Here is a 15,455-nt window from a genome sequence, read left to right as displayed (position 1 = left end):
GTATCACACAGTAAATTATGGAATATCGACAATCTGTTTTCCTTTAGAAATCTGACCAATGATTTTGTCACTTATAATCCTGAATACCTCATTGTGTAATTGTCTTGTATGGTTTTTAGCTCGCAATCACTTTCAGTGGGAAGTGGTCGCTCTGTGTGTGTTGTGGTGGATGTGTTGGTGCTGGTGCTGGAACTGAGTAATAAAGTAAGTATAATATTTTGACGTTGTAATGTTAGTGTATGTATTATTAAACACACGTAGGTATACAGTAAGTTGTGAGATGTTAGTGTATGTATTATTAAACACACGTAGGTATACAGTAAGTTGTGAGATGTTAGTGTATGTATTATTAAACACACGTAGGTATACAGTAAGTTGTGAGATGTTAGTGTATGTATTATTAAACACACGTAGGTATACAGTAAGTTGTGAGATGTTAGTGTACTGTATGTATTATTGAACTCAGTTACTAAAAATACTAGGGATGCACTGAAATGAAAATTCTTGACCGAAACCGAAAAAGAGGAAAGCAAGACCGAAAACCGGAACACCGAAAGAAATTGTCAATCATTATTACTATTGCATTTATGGCTATGACTGTGTACTAACCTTACTAAAATCAAGGCATTTCGATTGCATAAATTAATATTAAAGTTTCAAAGAATAAATCAATTACAAATTATGAAAATATGTATTTATTGCACATTGCAACAATGCACCAGATAAAATAAATTTAAATTCAAAATTACAGTATTTTCCGCACTATAAGGCGCACCGGATTAAAGGCGCAGTCTCAATTACGGGTCTATTTCTGTACTTAACCCATACATGAGGCGCACGGGATTATAAGCCGCACGGGATTATAAGGCACACCGTCTTATAAGGCGCACTGTCTTATAAGGCACACCGTCTTATAAGGCGCACTGTCTTATAAGGCGCACTGTCTTATAAGGCACACCATATTCTAAGGCGCACCGTATTATAAGGCGCATGCTAAAACATACGGTCTACAAAAAAGGTAACAGAAGCAAAACAGTGAGTTTAGTTGAACTTAATTCTACTATTTAACAACACAAACATTATTTTTTAATCAATCTTCTCCCAAAAATCCATCAAAGTCCTCATCTACTGTGTCTTCTTAACTTGGTGCAGTACATTTTCTTGCTTCCCCCACTCCCGAACCATAGATACATTGATGTTGAATACTTTCAGCTGCTCTATTCCCATTTACAACAGTGTAACTGATAGTCTGTAGTTTGTATTGTGCCTCTTAAGCATCTGATTTTTATTGGCGGATGGCAAACCAACTTAAGGTGCATTTACCGCCACCTACTGGACTGGAGTGTGGAGCGCATAATGGTTAGGAAGAAACAAATGTTGTTCTGCAACATACCGGTAGTTATACTGTACCTACTGATGGTGTGGCGAAGGTAAGCGTACGTACTGTACGTATTACGTAATGTCCTCTGATTGGTTTATGGCTGCCAGCGTACGTAGTGTATGTATTACGTCCCTGTGTTAGCGGGAAATGGTCCGACAGTCAACCAAGCGGAGCGCTTACTAAAGTCGCACAACATTTTTACAGATTTTCGGAACTCGGTGCACACACAAGGCGCACCGGATTATAACGCGCACGGCCGATTTTTGAGAAAATTTAAGGCTTTTAGGTGCACCTTATGGTGCGGAAAATACTGTAAATCAATTACAAATTATGAAAATATTTATTTATAGCACATTGCAACGATGCACAGGATAAAATGTTTAACTGAAATGCACTCATGTGTACATTAAATAATAATGTACAGGACCTCTGTACAGGCCATCCATCGCGGTCAGGATCATTTCTCGTGCGCGCTGCTTTATTTCCGAATCCAGGTAATGATCTTTATAACGCGGATCAAATACAGTCACGATGAAGTGCAGAGGATCCGAACAGATCTCAGTGAAACGTGTGCTGACATACAGTACTCTAAGGGTGTACTTTTCATTGTTTTCACTCCGTGATCCGTCTCAACCTCTTTGCTTAAGAGACGCTTTAGTGCTGCGATTAAAGGAATATCGTCCGCCACAGACGGAGTGCGCCTGCTCAGAGGGGTTTTGCTTTTCTGTGCCGCGTCCCTCTCATATTCAGCATAGCATTCAGGTTGTTTAGATTTTAGCTAATAAATTAAACCCGACGTGGAGAAAGTCTTTGCAGACGCACCATCTCTTGAAATTTTGGCATTACATGCTTTGCAAATTGCCATCCGCGAGTCTTTCTCAGATATAAATGTTGCTTCAGACAAGCACGTGCAGGCCGCGGTTTCTGTTTGCGTCATCACAACAAACTGTCTTGCACTTTTGGGCCATTTTCGCCCGAAAATTTTCGGTGGCCGAATATTCGGTGCATCCCTAAAAAATACTTTGTGTGCTCACTAATGCTTATACGGTTACTTTGTTCTCACCTTATAGCAAAACCTTAACGATCCCGGGTGATGATGGAAGCTTGGCTCCACGCTTTATTGCAGTTTTTGTGATTTTAATACACAATTTGGCCAGAAGTTTGTGGAAACCTGACAATCACACTTATACAGACACATTTTATTTGGTGCTGATTGCAGCTGAAGCCCTAAAGCCTGATTTTGAACGCTTGTATGTTACTAATGAATATTTTAACACCACCTAGCATTCACATCATACACCTTGTGACTGCTCACATCCTGCATGTGCAACGGTACAATATTGTTTTATCTCGTGCTGAATCTCAGGTTAAATTGTTTGGTGTTTTGTAGCCTAAAACCTTTATAATACATTCTACCTGTGCATGTGCATGAAATGTAGTGGATTTAATGAACATATGCATCTGGATGGGTTAGTGGTCCCTTAGAGTTCTCTTAGCCTCGCTGTCCTGTGAGCTCTTAGAATAGGCATGACATTTCTATTCTATATTCAACATGACAATTCATCTCAAAGCAGTTCAGCAGGGTGGAGATCAGGGCTCTGTGGAGGATCGTGAAGTTCCTCTACTTCATAAACCATGCTTGGTTCAGAGCTGTATTGTCAGGATGGGCATCTTAGTACCAGAGGTGGGAGTAAGTCACATGTGCAAGTCACAAGTAAGTCTCAAGTCATGAATGTCAAGTCAAAGTCGAGTCTTTATTTTTTTTATTTGTCAAGCAAGTCTCAAGTCCCAAATTTGCGACTCAAGTCTGACTCGAGTCAAGTCGAGTCCCCCATCTCTGAATCATTTAACTCAAGTCTGAGTCTAGTCTCGAGTCATGAATGTCAAGTCGAGTCTTTTTTTAATATTTGTCATGCAAGTCTCAAATTTGCAACTCAAGTCTGACTCGAGTCAAGTCATATGACTCGAGTCCCCCATCTCTGCTTAGTACCTGTGAAGGGATATTGTAATGCTTCAGTACACAGTATATAGACATCCTACACTACTGTGTGATTCCAAAAACACTTTGTATTAATAGATTGGGGGAAAAAATCACATGAGTGTGTTGGTCAGGTGTCCATGTACTTTTTGGCCATATAGTGTGTCTTTATCTTTCTTTGTTTGCATCTTTTTACATTGTCCTACTTTTCTTTCTTTTCTGTCTTTGGACATTAAGACCCATGAATTTGCTAAGAATATATACTATAAAACATTTATGAACAAGTAAATATAACATGGAGTAATATTTAATAGTATAATGAATATTTGAATTATTACATATATATAGATACTATATAAGTTTCCAGTTTATTAAGTACACTCGGGTTTCGGGTGTAGTAGAGAGGATCTCTGTTTGTTCCAAGGGACCTACTGTATGAGAGGCAGTCAGTAATTCAAGACCTACTAAGTTATATAGACCTACTGCTTTTAGTCAGCTTAACTCTGTCAGGTACCGGAGTGTAGCCCTAGAGGAATTTTTTAAATCTATAAGTGTGAATTCAAAATAGGGCGGCACGGTGGCTTAGTGGTTAGCACGTTCGCCTCACACCTCCAGGGTCGGGGGTTCGATTCCCACCTCCGCCTTGTGTGTGTGGAGTTTGCATGTTCTCCCCATGCCTCGGGGGTTTCCTCCGGGTACTCCGGTTTCCTCCCCCGGTCCAAAGACATGCATGGTAGGTTGATTGGCATCTCTGGAAAATTGTCCGTAGTGTGAGTGAATGAGTGTGTGTGTGTGTGCCCTGCGATGGGTTGGCACTCCGTCCAGGGTGTATCCTGCCTCGATGCCCGATGACGCCTGAGGCTCCCCGTGACCCGAGAAGTTTGGATAAGCGGTAGAAAATGAATGAATGAATTCAAAATACATGTTTTAAAGTTTAAATTGATATTTATTTCTACTGAACAAAAAACTCCCTAAGAAGATAAGTCATCCTAGTTATGGTCGGCAAAGGAAAAACAATCACAAAACTCTTCCTCGTTCATGCAAGGAGTTATAGACAGTATTGACTGAGAAAAGTGTCCACAGAGCCACACTTACTGCCGTTTTACAGATCACATCACGATTTAGCTGTTTTATTGAAGCTACAGACAGAGTAGAGAGTGTCGACTTAGAGACGGGCTCTGAGTTTCACTTCCTCGCACATTGTTGATCAGAGAGCTCAGACTGACTAGGTGTGATAGCACCGGATCTGGTTACTTTTACTAAGTTTATGATTACATTAAACATCTTTGGCCTACAACATCGCCTACATATGTCTTATGACACCACTTGTAATATTTTGCAAGGCCTAATACTTTACTTTGGTTATAGTATTGTAAGGAATAATACTTTAATTATTTCTAGTAAGATTTTTCATAACAAGAGAGAGAGAAAAATCAAAGAAGTATAAAAATTTATATTATATATATATATATATATATATATATATATATATATATATATATATATATATATACACAATTTTAAATATAAATGATACATTTATTTATTCAATTTAATATAAATATCTTAAAATATGTACATTTCAGGGTCTTCATTGTCCAAAGATTATAAACACTACCACTGTAGTATATTTGTGTAGTGTTAACTATTTATCACTATTTACTGGCACATATATTTTTTGTAATTGGAAAGCTGTGGAAGCTCATACAATGACATGCTGTGCCAGTGAGGACACGTGTATTATTATGTATTAATGTTTCAGACATTTATACTGCACCCAGCACCTCTTCATACACACTCACCGAAAAGTGTGTGTATGGTGGAAATTGCTTCAATTCTGTCTGGCTTTTTTTTTTCTTCCATGTTTAATCCATGCTGATGTAACAAAGCAGTGCTCTAAATAAAGCGGAGTGAAAGACATGACTGTGCTTCGTTTCATTTTAAATGCAGATCATTTAAACATTTCATAAAGGTGATAAAATGTATATAAAACTTTCAAATGTTCTATATTTTAAAGTTTAAAATGCTCAAGTTCTAGTTTAGGACGTTCCTATGCTTACAAGCCAATTTACAACTCTATAAACAACACACTCCAGCTCCTAATGATATAGGATGAGATTTCACAGGTGTAGTTATTGTCCCTTGTTCTTTATCATTCTAATAACCTTTATGTGATGATCTTACATGCTGGTGATCAGCCATAACATGAAAACAACCTGCCTAATATTGTGTAGAACCCTTTGGCCCACCAAAACAGCTCTGACATGTTTTATTAAAGACTTTACAGTTTTATATATACAGTACAGACCAAAAGTTTGGACACACCTTCCAAAAGTTTGGACACACCACCTTTTCAACAGGACAGTGACCCCAAACACACCTCCAGGCTGTGTAAGGGCTATTTGACCATGAAGGAGAGTGATGGGGTGCTGCACCAGATGACCTGGTCTCGACAGTCACCGGACCTGAACCCGATCGAGATGGTTTGGGGTGAGCTGGACCTCAGAGTGAAGGCAAAAGGGCCAACAAGTGCTAAGCATCTCTGGGAACTCCTTCAAGACTGTTGGAAGACCATTTCAGGTGACGACCTCTTGAAGCTCATCAAGAGAATGCCAAGAGTGTGTAAAGCTGTAATCAAAGCAAAAGGTGGCGACTTTGAAGAACCTAGAATATGTTAGAATTTGTTATGTAGGTATATAATTCCACACGTGTTCATTCATAGTTTTGATGCCTTCAGTGTGAATCTACAATTTTCATAGTCATGAAAATAAAGAAAACTTTGAATGAGAAGGTGTGTCCAAACTTTTGGTCTGTACTGTAATTACATTATATATATATATATATATATATATATATATATATATATATATATATATATATATATATATATATATATATATATATATAAGTGAAAGAGGAGCAAAGTGCACAGAATAGAGGTGTGAAAGTTAGGGGTAGGTTGAATGCATGAATGTAGATTTGGTTTTAACTGAAAGACACCCTGGTACAAACATGTGGTTCCAGCCAGGGTTGATCCAGTGTGTATAATTCTGATAAAACCATCTTGAGGAATTTTACTTCCACCGGAGGGTTACGGAGTTGAAGAGTTCAGTGTTGGGTAAAAGCTGTTATGAGACACGGACATGTTTTACGACACAATAATTAGATTTAAATAATCGGCTTATAGAAGCAAATGACAGACAATAGCAAGAAAAATACTGAAAAATTAAGAAACATACAACTAAATAAGAAAATTAGGTCTCACCATACACAAACATTTACACCTAGATACTTGAAGTTGATGGCATTCAAATTGCATTAAAATTTTGTGTGAGGGTTTTGTACAAGCTAAGGCAGAGATTATGCACAGAAGAAATTACCTCACTGTATGGGGATAGAATATTTTCATTTAATCAAAACTGGTTTATTGCCAGGGGATAAGATTTTAACCAATTGTGCACATCTAGTATTCAAGTAAATTTGTCCAGAACTGAATAAAACAAACATTAGAGTCTGGTGTAGGTATTTAGAAAAGTCCTGTCTGTGCTGTGACAGGCTATAATATGACCATGTGTGCATTGGAACATGTCTGGGCATGTTCCATTTCCTCTTGATGGTGGCTACATTGGCTCAAACAATGTTTTTATATACTATGCGTCCTTAGAAAAGTCAAATCACAATACTAGACCTCATACTAGAAAGTTTTCTATTGTTTTTGCTCAGACATTTTTCTGTGCTTTAATTTCAGAGTATTTTAATGCAGAGCATTTGTAAGCACTCTTGTGAGTGCCACAGTCAGCGAGAGTGCCACAGTTAACACGTTGGCCACAGTCAGCGAACGTGCTAACCACTAAGCCGCCGTGCGCTGGCCCCCAGCCGTGCGCCGGCCCCCAAGCCGTGACCGAAGGACAAAATCAAACACACAGCGAGAAAAGTCATATCAACCTCAGGCTGCTCCTTGCACGAGTGTGAGTCAAGTGACTTCCTTTTCTACCTTTTTTTACCACTTACTACTGAGCTATTAGTAGTAGGTGGGGCTGGGGGCCGGCGCACGGCTAGGGGCCGGCGCACGCGGCGCACGCGGCGCACGGCTGGGGGCCGGCGCACGCGGCGCACGGCTGGGGGCCGGCGCACGGCTGGTAGTAGTAATAGCTCAGTAGTAGGTGGTAGAAATAGCTCAGTAGTAGGTGGTAGAAATAGCTCAGTAGTAGGTGGTAGAAATAGCTCAGTAGTAGGTGGTAGAAATAGCTCAGTAGTAGGTGGTAGAAATAGCTCAGTAGTAAGTGGTAGAAATAGCTCAGTAGTAAGTGGTAAAAAAAGGTAGAAAATGAAGTCACTTGACTCACACTCGTGCAAGGAGCAGCCTGAGGTTGATATGACTTTTCTCGCTGTGTGTTTGATTTTGTCCTTCGGTCACGTCATCGCAAATCACAGTAAGTAAATCTTTCACACTTTTTTTATCCATAATCTCACACAGGACACACGAGTCGATGTATAGTAAGAGAAAACCTGGAATGTTTAATCCTCTGTGATACGTTATGTTCAGAATCGCCGACATCCTAACGCTAAATCGCTGTATCCGACATCCTAACGCTAAATCGCTGTATCCGACATCCTAACGCTAAATCGCTGTATCCGACATCCTAACGCTAAATCGCTGTATCCGACATCCTAACGCTAAATCGCTGTATCCGACATCCTAACGCTAAATCGCTGTATCCGACATCCTAACGCTAAATCGCTGTATCCGACATCCTAACGCTAAATCGCTGTATCCGACATCCTAACGCTAAATCGCTGTATCCGACATCCTAACGCTAAATCGCTGTATCCGACATCCTAACGTTTTGTTCTACATTAAAACACTTTACAAATACTTTGAGATACTTTGCAGACTGCGCGCGCGGTCACCTGTAACCAACATCATCTATTTCATCAGCTACCGAGTCTCGTGAACCTGACGTCATCGCAGGGGCGTGGAGAGTTGTGTTCACCACATGTTGAAGTTTTAATGGAGCAGCAATGTATATAAATGCAGAGTGATTTAAAATTTAAAGAGACAAGAAAGTTTAAGATTGCCGTGAAAGTCACGTATCACGTATCGCTCACTTCTCACGTCATCATCACACTTCTCACTTCTCACGTCATCATCACGCGCCCCCAGGTACTGTAGCTCGAGACACACCTGCGGTTCAGCATCTGGTTACGACGAGATCAAAGCGGAAAAAAACGCTTCAGTCCTTTTTTATAAAAATGTCAAGCTGTGTAAGTTGGCATACGGTATCCGAATTGTGTTGCCAAATGTTTAGTAACTCCGCCTGTTGCTCTTGTTGAATAGTTAGCAAGTTTTAATTTAAAGGATTATAAGGAAAAATAGCTGCTTTGACAAACGTTATATAAACTCTTTTATAACGTCTTTTTGTTTTAACGAGTGTGTTATCAAAAGCCTTCAAATAAGAATAAAGATAACTGAGATTTTACAGCATGGTTAACTCTGCCAATTCTACATAATATCAAGTACAGTATGTGTCACTGTATGTACACGACAGAGACGAGGACGACGAATAGTGACATTAAAGATGTCATTTTAATAATAAGGAGCAGGTAAATCACACGTACATATAACGTAGTAAAGACGATAACCGATGGTGGTGATTAGGGTTCAAATCAATACGGGACGCGATTTGTCCCGTATGTTACAGAGGTCCACATTATACAGCATCCCATGCAAATCACCCCACCCGTATTGTGTGGAGACGCGTCCTATTCTGCCCCTGATTGGGTAATACTCGTTGCCATCGTTGGTTTGATTGGTTTGTTTTAGGGTTACGGGCCAATCAGAGTCAGAGGAGGGCGGGACGACGGTTCTTTTGACAGAGTCAGAGTGACAGAAAATCCATATGACACGATGGCATCTCCAGACACCCCCCCCCCCCCGCGCGCGCGCGTCCAGCTCATACAGTACATCCAATGATGTTATTATGTTCATGATGTTCATGGAAGATCTTTTGCAAGTTTGCGAGTTATAATTACTAAGTTATGGATCTGTTCATTTAATAATAAGTTAATAAATGATGGTTCACATCTCACAAGTTCCTCCAAAAGCTTATTTTTTGTGTTCTCAGTCACACTTTGTTGGCGTATATTTATTATCGTCATAGCTGTGTATTCGATATGGCCACTTAAGTTGTGATAGTGAGAGACTGAGTGCATCTGTTCACACTGATTTCAATAGCAGATATCTTATTATAATGTCCATTGGGATCAATATTAATATTTTTATGAATACATGTTTTAAGTTATGATATACCACCACTGGCACACCATCGGGACTGTGGTCATCGTGGCCCCGATGGGTGTGGCCCCCGCTGTGGCAGGCGTCCCTTATTTTTCTGTATTGAAGGTGGCAACCCTAGTGGTGATGAGTATAAATAGTCCGGGTGAACAGACAGGTGAAGACAGGAAACAAACATGGTGTATGAGGGGTGCAAAGGATGATGGGTAATGTAGTACAGTGAATGAGGGTAGATCACAGGGAAAACGTTACAGTATGCTGATAGGTACGATCTTTATTTAATGGGCTGCTCTTTCATTATTGCACTAATTTTACGTTTTTGTGTTGTCTTAGTACCATTATAAGGACATATTTGTACTTTATACTCAAAAGGGTACACATTACTACCTTAGAGTACCAATGTGTACCTTAATGTACTATACATTTCTGGAGTTAAATAAGATACAAAGATGTCCTTTTAAGGGTACTGTCCCAGTGGCAAGCTGTTCTATTTCTTTCTTTCTTTCTGTTTTATAATCATATATCATCATAACGCATATAAAGCATGATTTAAAAAAAACATGATTAAAAATAAAACCTGTCATTTACACAAGTGTTAACTGGAAAAAAAAAAACATAACACTAGACATTTCGTCCCTCCCCCTTTTTAAATGATGGCTTCGCCCCTGCGTCATCGCCATGTTCTTTCTCTCGTTCAATAAGTCGCCGTTTATAACGTTCTTTTTCGCGTGTCTCACACGTCCTGTGCTATCACTCTGATTTGAAGTCAGTTTGAAAACTGTTGAGTCTAGAAGTATAGAGTAGTTTAATAATCAATAGGTCTAACATCGTTGCCATTGAACTCGATCGGAGACACATAGTGCTTTATTTAAGATCTATGGTGGTCTGATGTGACCCTACTAAAGCCCCGTTCACACTGCAGGTAAAAGTGGCCCAAATCCGACTTCTTCAGAAGTAGTGTGAACACTCAAATCTTGCCCAGATCTGTTTTTTTTTTTTTTTTTTTTTTGTTTTTTTCTCAAATCAGATCTGGGCCACTTCCATATGTGGTCCTGAATCAGACCTAAATCTGTTTTTTTTTCCCCCAATGTGGCCGCAGTGTGAACAGCCAAGGTGGATTTGATGCGACTTTTACGTCAATCTACATCGACATTCGTCACAATTATGCGAAAACGTGACACAAACTTGACTGGTATTGTGTGTTTGTGTTAAGTGTGTTATATAAAGTGGTTACGTGAACCAGCTCATAATGTTTGCATTGAATACATCACATTATAGCATTACATGATATGTTTGCTTGCACCAGATGATACAATAACATTTTAGCCAACATTTGAGCGCAACAGCGTGCTGCGTGTGACGTCATTGTTATTGTTCGTTTGCGCATGCGGGTCAGGTCGAAACAGCAAACAGTTCACACTGGTATCTGATATAGGCCACATTTTAAAAGGTAATGTGAACAGCCAAACAAAAAAAAACAGATCTGAGCAAAATATCCGAATTGAGCATTAAGACTTGCAGTGTGAACGTGGCCTTAGTGCGTGAAACATTTTAAATCTTTGTTGATATAGACCAGACCTGGGCAAACTACCGCATACAAGCCCGTAGGCAGGGGGGTTGCCAAAGGTCCAGAATTTAAGTCGGGTTTTTTCATGTGATTGTCATCGTTGTTTTAATCAATGCTTGTGACAAATATTCTGGGTTGCTGTTTCAAATTAATATGATACATTATTGTAGCTGGACGTGTGTGTGTGTGTGTGTGTGTGTGTGTGTGTGTGTGTGTGTGTGTGTGTGTGTGTGTGTGCGCGCGCACATGCAGTTCAGAGAGAGTTCTCACAATACACTTTTCTAAGTCTACACTACACAATACACTTTTCTAGTCCAACTTTACCAAGATGACTTACCTTCACCAGAGCTGATTGACCAGGAACTGAAAAGCTAGACACTGAAGTGGCAAAACAAGCCATCAGAACAAAGGCCAGCTTCATGTGCTGAGGCAATCAAACAATGTGATGCGCTGATCTACCCAAACATCTTCAAGCTTCTCAAAATAGCTTGTACTCTGCCAGTCACCTCATGTGAATGTGAACAGTCGGCCAGCACTCGGTCGGCCAGACTGAACACATTCATGCGTAGCAGCATGGGAGAGGACCGCTCGTCATCCTTGGCCCTCATCTGTACACACTATGACATGGCAGTCAACCTGGATGAAGCTGTGAACATATTCTCCAAATTGCACCCAAGAAGATTGGAACTGACCAGTGTACTAACTCCATTGACAGATGCTAATCCAGCACAAATTAGTGCATAAAACGTCACCAAAATGAAGTATTGTACCTCATAATTAAATACAAAAGGAGGAGAAAAACTGCAAAAAGGTCCACTTTTTTCCCCCCCGGTCAATTCAGCGGTCAATTAGGGCCTTTTTACACCCGGTCACTTCATGTGTTGTCTCTGATCCGATAGCTGTCTGATTTGTTAAAACCGTCCCATTTACAACAGGCCACATAAATGCGTCTCTGCGAATCGGATATCGATCCGATCTTTCTACTCCCGCCCAAAATGCTAATATATTTTACCTCATTTCCGGGGTAATTGAAATAGAACACGCTTTGGTGTATGTGGTTTTCAGAACGCAATCAAAAAGAAGAAGAAAAAACTCGTTACTACGGTTATGCTACAAGAAACAGCATTTACTGTTTGCTGCATTTTTGTTGGCGGCAGCAGTGCAACGAGACGCCTGGGTGAAAGATCGGAGCAGCACTGGTGGGAAAACATATTTGTTTCTGGTGCGATGCACGACTCACGAGTCACCTGCGAGTGACTTACTTCCGTTTGGGAGGAGTATAGCGCTGACGTATGTGGCTTGAACAACCACATTCATTTACACCTGTCCAGTTTCATCTGAAACGCGTCCCAGACCACCTCCTGAAGGGGTTTGGACCATCGGGTTTATATCCATCTCCAACACGTTTCGGAGGGCATTTAGACCTGGACTTTTTACCATCGGGGAGCTATCTGATCACAGAAAACACATGAAGTGACCAGGTGTAAAAAGCCCCTTATTTTCATATAACAGACCGTTGCTAATAATAATTGACCTCTGTCTGTTTGTCAATACTATGAATGGTAACAAATAACTAATAATAATAATAATAATTTATAATAATTAATAAAAAACTTTTGTACTTGATTTATTCTTTGAATTGCAATGCATTGATTTTAGTGACTGGGGGCACGGTGGCTTAGTGGTTAGCACCTTGGCTTAGTGGTTAGCATGTTTGCCTCATACCTCCAGGGTTGGGGGTTCGATTCCCGCCTCTGCCTTGTGTGTGTGGAGTTTGCATGTTCTCCCCGTGCCTCGGGGGTTTCCTCCGGGTACTCCGGGTTCCTCCCCTGGTCCAATGACATGCATGGTAGGTTGATTGGCATCTCTGGAAAATTGTCCTGATTGTTTGAGTGAATGAGAGTGTGTGTGTGTGTGTGCCCTGTGATGGGTTGGCACTCCATCCAGGGTGTATCCTGCCCTGATGTCAGGACTCTGGCCACGTGCTTTGTGTTTACGTTCTGTGTTCACGTGTCTGCCCCGCCCTTGTCTCTTCCTACCTGCCTCTGCACACCTGTCGCTCATGTGTCTGATTAATTAGTAGTAGTATTTAGTTAAGTGAAAGTGACATACGACTAAGTACGTTGACTCATAATCAGAATTTGTTCCCTGCGTTTAACCCATCCAAAGTGCACACACACACACCAGTGAACAGCCATTTATGCTGCGGTGCCCGGGGAGCAGTTGGGGGTTCGGTGCCTTGCTCAAGGGCACCTCTGTTGTGGCCAGCTCGAGACTCAAACCCACAACCTTACGGTTAGGAGTCGGACTCTCTAGGCCATGACTTCCCCACCACGTTGCCTTGAGCAGGGTCATAATGATACATAAAACACAGACAGAGCTACATGGAACAAAGAGCTAAGTTAGTTCAGTTAGTTAGTCCTAGACACATTAAATGCATCTGTGCAAAAAGTGCAATACAAAAGATCTATGTTATATTATGTACATCACACATGCAATATTATGTAAATGACATTGTGTATGAAATGTGTTGTATGTGCTATTAGAATCTGACCAGAGAGAATCTAAGGGATGATGACCTTTTATTTAACTGCAGTTGAAAAGCCCTATATTGCACTGAGTGGAAGCTAAACACTGCCAAACTTTTCTGCTTAGAATGTTCTCAGGAGAAAGCCGTCACCTGTGACAGCAGCGGCAACACTTCTTTAGACACTCATGCATGGTATGAGCGGTATAAAGACGAGTGTCGGTGGACTATTAAGGACAAGGTGAATACAAACATTTATAAATATTTCAGTGCTAAATGGATGAAGTTGTCACTATCTACATTCATGTGTTTTCTCATGCTGGTTTTCCACATGTAGGATGGCACAGTTATCCGCGAATTAACACCGTCTCCAAATACAAATGTCCAATGCACCTTGCCTGAAATTCACTTGAGCATAAACTGCATCATTCCAAAGGTAAACTGTCTATAACATGATTGTTTTATTTCTCCTTTTATTGTTTAATAGCTCCATATACTATATATATGATTGAATTGATTGCGTCTTGTGTCTTTCTTTTTCAGCGCGTTGACAGTTGCATTTGCTACAAGTGTGAGTACACGTCTACTTACAGTACATTTAATTTCCCTTAAATTGGGTAGGAAAAAACTTATCAAATGCTGTTTTACATGATTGAATCCATGTTTTCTGCCTTTCTGTAGTACAAAGCACTGAGGCACTCTACAGTTACGGAGCAAGTGAGTATAACTTTTTTTTTACATTCATTTGTCACTCTGACGTATCACACAGTAAATTATGGAATATCGACAATCTGTTTTCCTTTAGAAATCTGACCAATGATTTTTTCACTTATAATCCTGAATACCTCATTGTATAATTATCTTGCATGGTTTTTAGCTCGCAATCACTTTCAGTGGGAAGTGGTCGCTCTGTGTGTGTTGTGGTGGATGTGTTGGTGCTGGTGCTGGAACTGAGTAATAAAGTAAGTATAATATTTTGACGTTGTAATGTTAGTGTATGTATTATTAAACACATGTAGGTATACAGTAAGTTGTGAGACGTTAGTGTATGTATTATTAAACACACACAGGTATGCAGTAAGTTGTGAGACGTTAGTGTATGTATTATTAAACACATGTAGGTATACAGTAAGTTGTGAGATGTTAGTGTATGTATTATTAAACACACGTAGGTATACAGTAAGTTGTGAGATGTTAGTGTATGTATTATTAAACACACGTAGGTATACAGTAAGTTGTGAGATGTTAGTGTATGTATTATTAAACACACGTAGGTATACAGTAAGTTGTGAGATGTTAGTGTATGTATTATTAAACACACGTAGGTATACAGTAAGTTGTGAGATGTTAGTGTATGTATTATTAAACACACGTAGGTATACAGTAAGTTGTGAGATGTTAGTGTATGTATTATTAAACACACGTAGGTATACAGTAAGTTGTGAGATGTTAGTGTATGTATTATTAAACACACGTAGGTATACAGTAAGTTGTGAGATGTTAGTGTATGTATTATTAAACACATGTAGGTATACAGTAAGTTGTGAGATGTTAGTGTACTGTATGTATTATTAAACTCCGTAACTAAAACTACTAGGGATGCACCGAAATGAAAATTCTTGGCCGAAACCGAAAACTGAAAAAGAGGAAAGCAAGACCGAAAACCGGAACACCGAAAGAAATTGTCAATCATTATTACTATTGCAT

Source organism: Tachysurus fulvidraco, chromosome 10 (assembly GCF_022655615.1).
Source record: "Tachysurus fulvidraco isolate hzauxx_2018 chromosome 10, HZAU_PFXX_2.0, whole genome shotgun sequence".
Taxonomy (NCBI): Eukaryota; Metazoa; Chordata; class Actinopteri; order Siluriformes; family Bagridae; genus Tachysurus; species Tachysurus fulvidraco.
This window is presented reverse-complemented; position numbering follows the sequence as displayed.